This window comes from Corvus brachyrhynchos, unplaced genomic scaffold (assembly GCF_000691975.1).
Source record: "Corvus brachyrhynchos isolate BGI_N302 unplaced genomic scaffold, ASM69197v1 scaffold32, whole genome shotgun sequence".
Classification (NCBI taxonomy): Eukaryota; Metazoa; Chordata; class Aves; order Passeriformes; family Corvidae; genus Corvus; species Corvus brachyrhynchos.
Window position 1 is genome coordinate 5214237 of NW_008237919.1, and position 9047 is coordinate 5223283.

Below are 9047 nucleotides of genomic sequence, written 5' to 3' on the forward strand. Positions count from 1 at the left end.
TTAAAGTCTAAACAGAATACAGTTAAGGGCATTAAAATCTTGTTGAGAATGAAGTTGAATCATTTAAATTCTACTCTGTCCTTTCATTACTACACTGGGTCATTTTGCAATACAGATGTACAGGCTTTAAATATCTTATAATTTATCTGAAGATCATTTTCCACTCAAATCTGTCCTAAATATTAATGTCTCAAGAAGCTAATAGAAATCTGATACCCACAGTAATACTCTAATCTCCATTTTTCTAGTTCACAGTCATTACTGGAACCTCAAGAAAAGCTTATCTTCACATACTTTCTACTTTGTCATCATATTCTAGCTAGTCTCTAGTCAAATCTCCTCCACTACATGTTCTCATTTCTCTAACTACTAAGGTCCACATTCTGAAATATATCTTGATGCAGTAACTAGAGCAATTAATTAAAAAATAAAAAGTTGTTCCTAATCTTGAAAGCAGGCAGGTATATACAGGGACACAAACAGAAAGAGGCATGATTTTACAGTAAGCAGCTTTTCAAACAAATTGAAAGATGTGAAGAAGTGGTTTTAAGTAGAAGATTTTTTAAGGAATGAATACTCCTGTAACACATATTAGGAGAACACCTTCACATAGATATGAATGTTTGGAGCAATTCTTACAGCATTTACTTCAGTAACTTCTACAAGGCACAGCTATAGTTAAGTATTGTAGCAATATTAGAGTATGACAAGCTTCCTGTGCATTTTCAAAAAGACATTAATTATGCAATGATCTAACTCTAACTTTGTAGTAGAGCTTAGACAGCTTTTCACTCAGCAGATCACAGAACAGGTTGCAACCAGCAACTTTGGAATGTGACTTTCCATGATGGATCGATGATGTAGATCTAGATGGCAGAACATCTAAATGGCTCTAAATGTCAGAATGGGGGGAAAAAAAAAGATAGTTCAAATTCAGTTTCTGCAACAAGTAACACATTACCTTGAAGTAGACACTACTAAGAAGTGAATAAACTTTCCTCCCACCCATTGGCCAGGTTTTTTTGAAGGTTACTTCCCTTCTCCCACCCCCATATACTGATAACAAGTTACTGTATAAATAGCAAGTAATTTCCTCAGGCATGTTTTCTTTTTCAGAAGTCTTCCTGCAAAACAGGTATCAAAGACACTAGTGATTTTTGTATCAATGCCACTTCCAGAGTCTCTTTTCCCTCCCAATGTAACTGGTTTTAACAACAAAAAATGTAAGCAACTTCACTTAAGCATTCCCCTAAAAATTAAGCACATACACAGCTACCTGAGTCTTCCTTGCTTTGAGCTAACCTCTGCCTCCAAAGAGCTTAACTTCAGAAAGACTGGTCTTCTTTTCAAGACTAGGAAATCATGGAAAATTTCAATTGAGGCCTACATTTGTATAGACACTGAAATGGTATTGACAGTGTTAAACAAAAAAACCAGGACCAAATTTAATTTCACATCATAATTGTATCATGCCTTAAAATGCAAAAGAATTTCCTAGAAGTCATGAAATTTTTACTTGAGTTCTTTATATTACAGAATGAAATAACTAGAACCAAGACGTACACACACGCATTAAATCACTGCAGTAGCTGTCCTAATGTAATAATGCTGACAATCAACAACCAATTTGACACATACAGAGTGGCAGATTCTTATTAAACTCCCAAGTGAGAAGATAAAAGTTTAACTGTTACATATTGGGCCATTCATTCCAGTTTATGCTTAAAACTGTACCATTAAGGTGTAAGCATATGCAATCTGGCTGCACAGAAACCAAGCAGAAAATTCCCTATCTTTTTTACTGATCTTTCTTTGTGCTTCAAGACAACAAAATTTTCAAGTGTTAGCCTGACAGTAAACACTTAAAAGCATGAAATATTTTTTAAACTTCAATAGTGGAAGACTGTTTTTGTCAAATGTAAAACACTAATTCCCAAATAATTAGAGAATTGTTAAGCATTTGTACACACAAAATGCACAACAGCTTTTAATATATCCTTCCATATATTTGCAGACTAGTAGCTACAACGTTTTCAGATTTTATTTTCTTCTATCAGGCAATTTTTCAACTAATAATATTTTCTTCCAGATTTGATACATAAGCAAAATTTGCTTTCTAAAATTATATTTATCTTTTTATTGACTATCATATCTACTCCACAATCTCTTTCTGCAGCATCTTGTACAAGACGACCTTTTAGGTTCTGCCAAACAACATTCCAGAACAATGGAAGTTGCTTTTGCAACTTCTCTATAAACCTAGCACAAACATGTTCCATTACTATTGCTGGTTTTTGAGATCAAGTGCCAGTAGGCCACAACTTACCTCCTAATAAAAAAAAAAAAAAAAAAATCTCTCACAAAGCACATCAGTGGTATTATTTAAAGTGAACAGGAAATCATCAGGGACAGTGTGTATAGTAAGCAGTATTGCAAATGCTGTGGCCGGCTAGATCTTGTAAACTGTTCTACACAGAAGCAAGCAGCTCATGTAATGATGCCACTCCTGATTTTTAGCAGCTTAAGTCCTACTATGAAAAGTAAAAAATATTTCCTACTACCAGTTCTTGTAACGCAAGTACAAGTTGCTATCAATTAAATTAAATCGAATCACTACCAGGAGAAGCAGTCTTTGGTTCTGACACAAATGAGCTACTCTCCCTCAGTCATCAGTACTCTATTAAGCTATTCATAGAATAAAAACTATCAGATTAAACTACATTTAGCTTGCTGTGTCACATGAATATGCCCTCACTAATCACTACACAAAGCCATCTTGTGAGAAACTAGTCTTTATTTCTACATTGAAGCAGTTCATGATTAAATACATCTTCAACAATTTGCTATTCAAAATTATTTTTTCTCATTACCATTACTTCTGTCATATCCTAGAGTATTAACAGTCCATTTCACCACCTCTGCAAATAATGCAACTGAATAATTATGACAGTGCAAACAATGGAGCTAGTGGTCTGTATGAGAAAACATGATACAGATCCATGTGCATATAGCAGAGTAGCAATGCAATTTCTATACATCCTATGTATATTTGAATTCTAACTTTCAGACAGCTCTGATTTGTGCTTTCATATCCCTAGCTGTTTTACAGTGTGAATAATTTACTTGGAATTCATCCATTCAATGCATTTCTAGCAATTCTGTCTTTCAATAAAAGCTGATTCAATTAGAATAGACTCACAAGACCCATATGGTTTTATCAGTCACTGTGAAAATGTGCAGAAAACTACCCCTTGAGGCAGTGTCCCTATTTAATCATTCCCTTAAAGGGAATGCCCTATTTTCCAGATGACATTTAGCAGATGAGGCCAGCAAGTCTCCTGAAGACAACTGGTACAGTGCACAACAGCCTGCTCTAAGAAATATCTGTATCAGAACCTTTAGAAAGACAAAGTTCATCTTCATGGATAGTTTTTAAAGCAGCCATCAGATGTTACTTCAACGACCAGTTTAAAGGCTCCAACCTCTTGCATACTGTTGTTAGAATTCTTCCCCATGTGCCACAGGCCGTGGTGCACCAATGCTCAGTGTGACAGCTATACTGAAAATACTGTGCTTGAGAAACATATCGGTATGAACTAATTTATGTTTCCTAGATGACACCTTGCTATATACAAGCAGAGGTCAGGAAGCTCAATTTCCTCTAACAGCATCCTCTGAGGAGGCAGTATTGGGGAGTTTACAGAAAAAGGAGTGGTTACAGTCTCCTAGACCCCTAGATCCTTGGGATTCATGGGGAAGTGACCTCTTCCAACTGCCAATCTCACAAAAGATTGGATCCACCATGCTGCTCCTCTGCCCCTTTCCTGCAGAAACTGTGAAACCTCTTGCACCTATGCAGAAAAACATGCAAAATATGAGGTTCACACCAATGCAGCAGCACAGTCATTGTTGCACTGAGCAGGGTCGATACTTGGTACATCTATTTTTGTGATCAAACCAGAAGGAGCTTGCTTCTGACCTATGTTATTTGTTCTGCATTGCAGGTATCATCTTCCCAGAAGGTTGCAGCAATCTAGAAACTTCTTCCATTCAGAGCCAGCCCCACCATAAAGATGTCCACCTTGAGTAGGGGAAAAGGCTACACACTTTCCCTAAAAAATCAAGTCTCTCTAATATTTTTCATTAAGATGTATATTAATCTAAAAAGATACCACAGAATGAGTCCTCATCTTCTCTTTTATCCTTCTTATTCAATCACAGAACTACTAGTGCATGACCCTAATCACAGATTTCAATGATAGCCATAACAAACAACTTTCCTTTCACAGCATCTGCCAAACCAACTTTTTTCAGCTTTTAAAGCTGGGAACTCTATTTCCATAGTGAATTTTCAAACCCCTACTCTTTCACACCTTTTTTCTACTAGGCACTGTCATATGAGCTGTATGGTACAGAGAAAGTATATTCAAGCATCATGGAAAAGTTTAAAGATAGGTTCCAAATCTTCAGTAAGTTAGAATGGGAAAACTTTCAATTGCTTGTTTCCTCCCCACCCCTCAACTCCAAAGAAAACAAGAAAAAACTTGTAGCAGACGTCAAGGTCATATCTTCTAGTCTTCAATCTGACTTCTGATGGAAAGTTTGCCAGCCAAAAGCCTCCCAACAGCATTCTGCAGCTGAACTCTCCAAGTTCAAGCCTGCTCTACATCAGTGTACCACATACCAGTGGAATGCACTTCAGAGAACAGACAATCCCCAGGATCTCTCTGTCCTACTTAAACCAGGATAAGCCACTGCATAAAAGTATAAAAACTGAACACTTAGTATTTTGTTCTAACTAGCCTACTTCAAAAGTATCTCGTAGCTGACTGTATGAGCCAAGAAGACATCATTTGATACTCCGAGGAAATGTTTTCCAAAGCATACTGTCCTAACCTGACTTTCAAGATGAAAAGTACAGGCATTTCTATCAAGTTTTAAACAGTAATAGGCATAGTGGGCTGTCACAACAATCAAGAAAAAGTTGGTATAAAAAGTTAGGGGCAGAAAATGCAACTTCTCATCACTTTACAGGTGATACAAGAGCTTCCTTTTTACCAGCTAATCTTCTCTTTTAACATACTTCATCTTATTTGAGGTGTTTATTCAAATCCCAGTAGCTTTTAGTTTAGGACAGACACTTTTCCCTAGAAAAGACGCATAGAATAAGAATACCACTGGTGGCACTAAACACAAAGATGACATTTCCACCAAAAAAAAAAAAAAAAGTAGCAAGCAAAGCTACAGATATCAAAACACACACTACTTATGCCCCAAAGGAAAGTACTTAATCATGGAAAGAAAGCAAATACTGGATGGCATAGTCTTCTTTGCTTCAGTACCCACACAGAAGTTTAATTCCATAGAACCAAATTAAACAAGGGAGTATGAGTTCAAGTCAGAATAAGAAACAGTCCACTGAATGTTTTTTATGGCAGTCAACAGCCTCTAATGAAATTCACCCTCAGAAAAAAAATCTTTAGAGAACTACAGGAAAGGTGAAAGAAGTCATCAAGTACTGCAGAAGAAAAAAAAGGGAAAAAAAGAGAAATCACAAGATGGGCAAATGAAAACTCAACCTAACCCAAATTTCAGAAAGATACTAGAATGAAATTATTTAAGAATTAAAGGGAGCATTAAAGGCTAAAGCCAATTGGCTTGACAGCCTAGTCTCTTTCTTTAATGGACTAGTAGTCCTACTAACTAGGAGAAAAGAAATACATGTTGCCAGTCTTGACTTGCAACACTGTCAAAAATATATTCTCCCACTTAAGTTAAACTATGATGAGGACAAAGTTGCACAGAACCAAGTTCAAAATTTCGGTTTGCTTGTTTAATAGTTCTCAACAACCAGCTGTAGATATATTTACATGTATCTATAGGGTAGCATTTATAGTGGGGTTTTACATGCATACTATTTGATATTTTTAATTATACTTTGGACAAAGGTATAAGGAATAGAACAAGAATCAAGCTGAGAGGTGGTGAGAACTATCTGACAAGACAATCTTGAGTGAAGGTGACTCAAAATGAAAATTATCCATTCCAAAAAAGACAGCACAAAGCACAGCAGGCCCCACAACTGCATGAACAAAAGCCCTGTTTAAGTAACAGCAAGATACAAAAGGACACCAGACTGTAGCAGTGTAGATTATATTAGTAGTAGATTATATTTTTTTAGGAGCTTCTTAGAGTAACAAAATACCTGTCAGGTTCAAAACGACAAAGATTTAACATGAGACTTAACCTTAAAAAAAAAAGTCAACAACCCTCCCCCTACTCCTTTCTAAAATACAGACTTGATTTTCTTTTGATTGGCTGCCCATTGCATTCTCTATTGCCCATAGAAGCTACACCCAGGAGGAGCATCTAACAGAGCCACCCAATCAATAAAAATTCATTCATTGTTATATAACATCATTGAAATTGATGTGTGCAGAATTCTTAAGTTTCACTATATTTTTCAGGGAAAACAATTCCTAAATAAATTCCTAAACAATTTCAAAGGTTACTTTTAAAAACTCTTTTTAAAAATAAGACTGGAAGTCCAGAATGACTGGATTACTCAATGGCTATCTACAGAGCAAAAGAGAACTATTTATTCTTGCTCCTCTTCATAATTTAATATTAACACTAAGCCATAAAACTTGTAATATATAACCCATATTTCACCAAGCTCTATATGACTCTTCTACTCACTTCATTCTTGCAAATATTTCCTTCTCTAAACTATCACACGTAATGAACAGCTCTTGAGTCTGTTGAGTTTGATTCAGTCATGTATCTGTAAAATCAGCATGACAGGCAGTTCTTCCTCTTTTTCTCCTTCCCAACCTTTCCCCTGACACACATGCGCATGTGCACACACAGAGGCTGCATTCTGGAAGGCAGAAGAGTCCTTAACAAGCTGTTGTGAAACAGACATGTTAAACCAGATATACAAGAGAAGTACCAACTCTCTGTCCTCAGCAGTACTGCATTTCAACAGAAATACAAATACCAGATTTGATTAAATGTAACTGATTTGTGCTTATAAACATCCAGATGGTACATGACTAAACACATTGCACATGTTTTCTGAAGAAAAATGACCTTGATATCCAAGTTAAAAAATTAAACATTTTATTTATGCGTCTCGAAGCACAAAACAAACTCATGACAGCTCCAAGTAGAGACCTCATATTTAGGAGATCACCAGATACGACTATAAAATACATGCATATATTAGATGGCCAAACTCTCAGGCACAATCAAGGAGCACAGACCAAACACCAAGGAAATGTACAAAGATTCTATCCCAGTTCCTTATATCTCATACTCTTCTGTCTGGTGGGATTTAAATTTGGCTTTTCATACCTTAGCCTGTGAGAAAAGGAACAATTCAGTGATGAAGATCGATGATCATAGAACATGGACACCATGCCCCCATTTGGCTGGTTATATATTATCTCTACTTCAGCAGCAAAGGACGTTAAGAGGTATAGATCACAAATCCACAAAAATTCATCCTTACTTAACATGACTTTCTTGTTCTGGCTACAAATTTCAGGGGCTATTTTACAAATGATATTGGATATAAGAGCTTACTCAACATGTGTATCAAATAGGAATCCCTTAACAAAAACCACCCTAAACCTAAGCAAAAAAAAAAAAAAACCAACCAAAAAACCAAAACAAAACAAAAAACAATCAAACAACCAAAAAAACCCATAAAACTCAGATTCACAGGCAAGATTATGTTTTTGCTGAATTCAAAAGCAAGTAATGAAAGTAGTTCTAAAAAATAAAGTAAAACCCTAACAATCATAAAATACACTTCTGTACAACAAATCTTCCCCTATTACTAGCTAAAGGAACACTATTAGTGAAAATATCCTTTGGAATTCGTCCCTTTTTCCTAATCTAAAAATCACAGAATGTTATCAAGTCTGAAAAGGGGAAATTGATTGCATGTCCCCGCACCTTTTCTTCCTTTGTTTACACAGTAGAATATCATTCCAAGTACTTCAAAGCTTAAAAAGCCAGTATTTGCAGTTCCTTCTGTAGCTCTCGCTATACTGCCTGCATGCTCATCATTCACACTGAAAGGAGAAGTGGTTTGTCATAGCACGGAAAAAAGAATAGGATCTTGCAACTAGAGATCAGACCACATGCGTAAAAACCACACGAAGGAAAGCAAAGGGACAGGTAATTATAAATCTGGATGCTACTGCTAACTGAATAACAAGAGCATTAATAACACTTCTGAGGACGTTGAAGCAGAGAGATGACAACAGGGCAGTAATGCAGCCCCCTAGAAGGCAGCAGTGAGTAGGAAACGTGCATTCCTTCAGAGGGAATGCCAATCCTTTTGTGTACTTCTTCCCAGCAACACAAACTCTTCAGCTTCACAACACATCTGAATTACAGTGACTAATGGTGTGAGCTGGCAAGGAAAGCAAAATCCAAACATCTATTGAAGGACAGACAAACTGGGAGCAAATACATGCTGCAATAAGGTCTGTTCAAGGATCCAGCCCAATTCTTGAAGGTCAACCAGTATTAGTACACTCCTGATTCAGAGAGTGCCATGAAGAACAGAAGGAAAGAAAGAAAAGAAATGGTAGCTTGCCAATGGAGGCAACTTTCTTTTGACAAAGCAGTAATTGTGAAAGTCAAACCAAATTCAGCAACCCCATTATAACTTCTCCAGGAGCCATATAATTCCCTTCCGTGTTTCCAGCATACCGTCATTGCCTCTGTTGCTTTTACACAATTCCAGTCTGGGCTTTTTCAGTGTTCTAGCAGAGACTTTTCTGTACAACATGAGTGACAGAAGGGGAATGATGATTTTCAAGTGATATAGTCTCAGCAAAAGTTAAACAACTTCATGGGGCAGGGAAATCAGACCACTTATTTAGCCTAAGGACTTTTCCTTTTGCCAATCTGCAATGGCTTTTGCAAACAACAAAGTTTCTCAAAAAGGTCATACAATTTCTTTATAATGGCAACTACTAGGCAACCTAAATATAGAGGTTGCTACCAGTTCCTTCCATAACACAGTACAT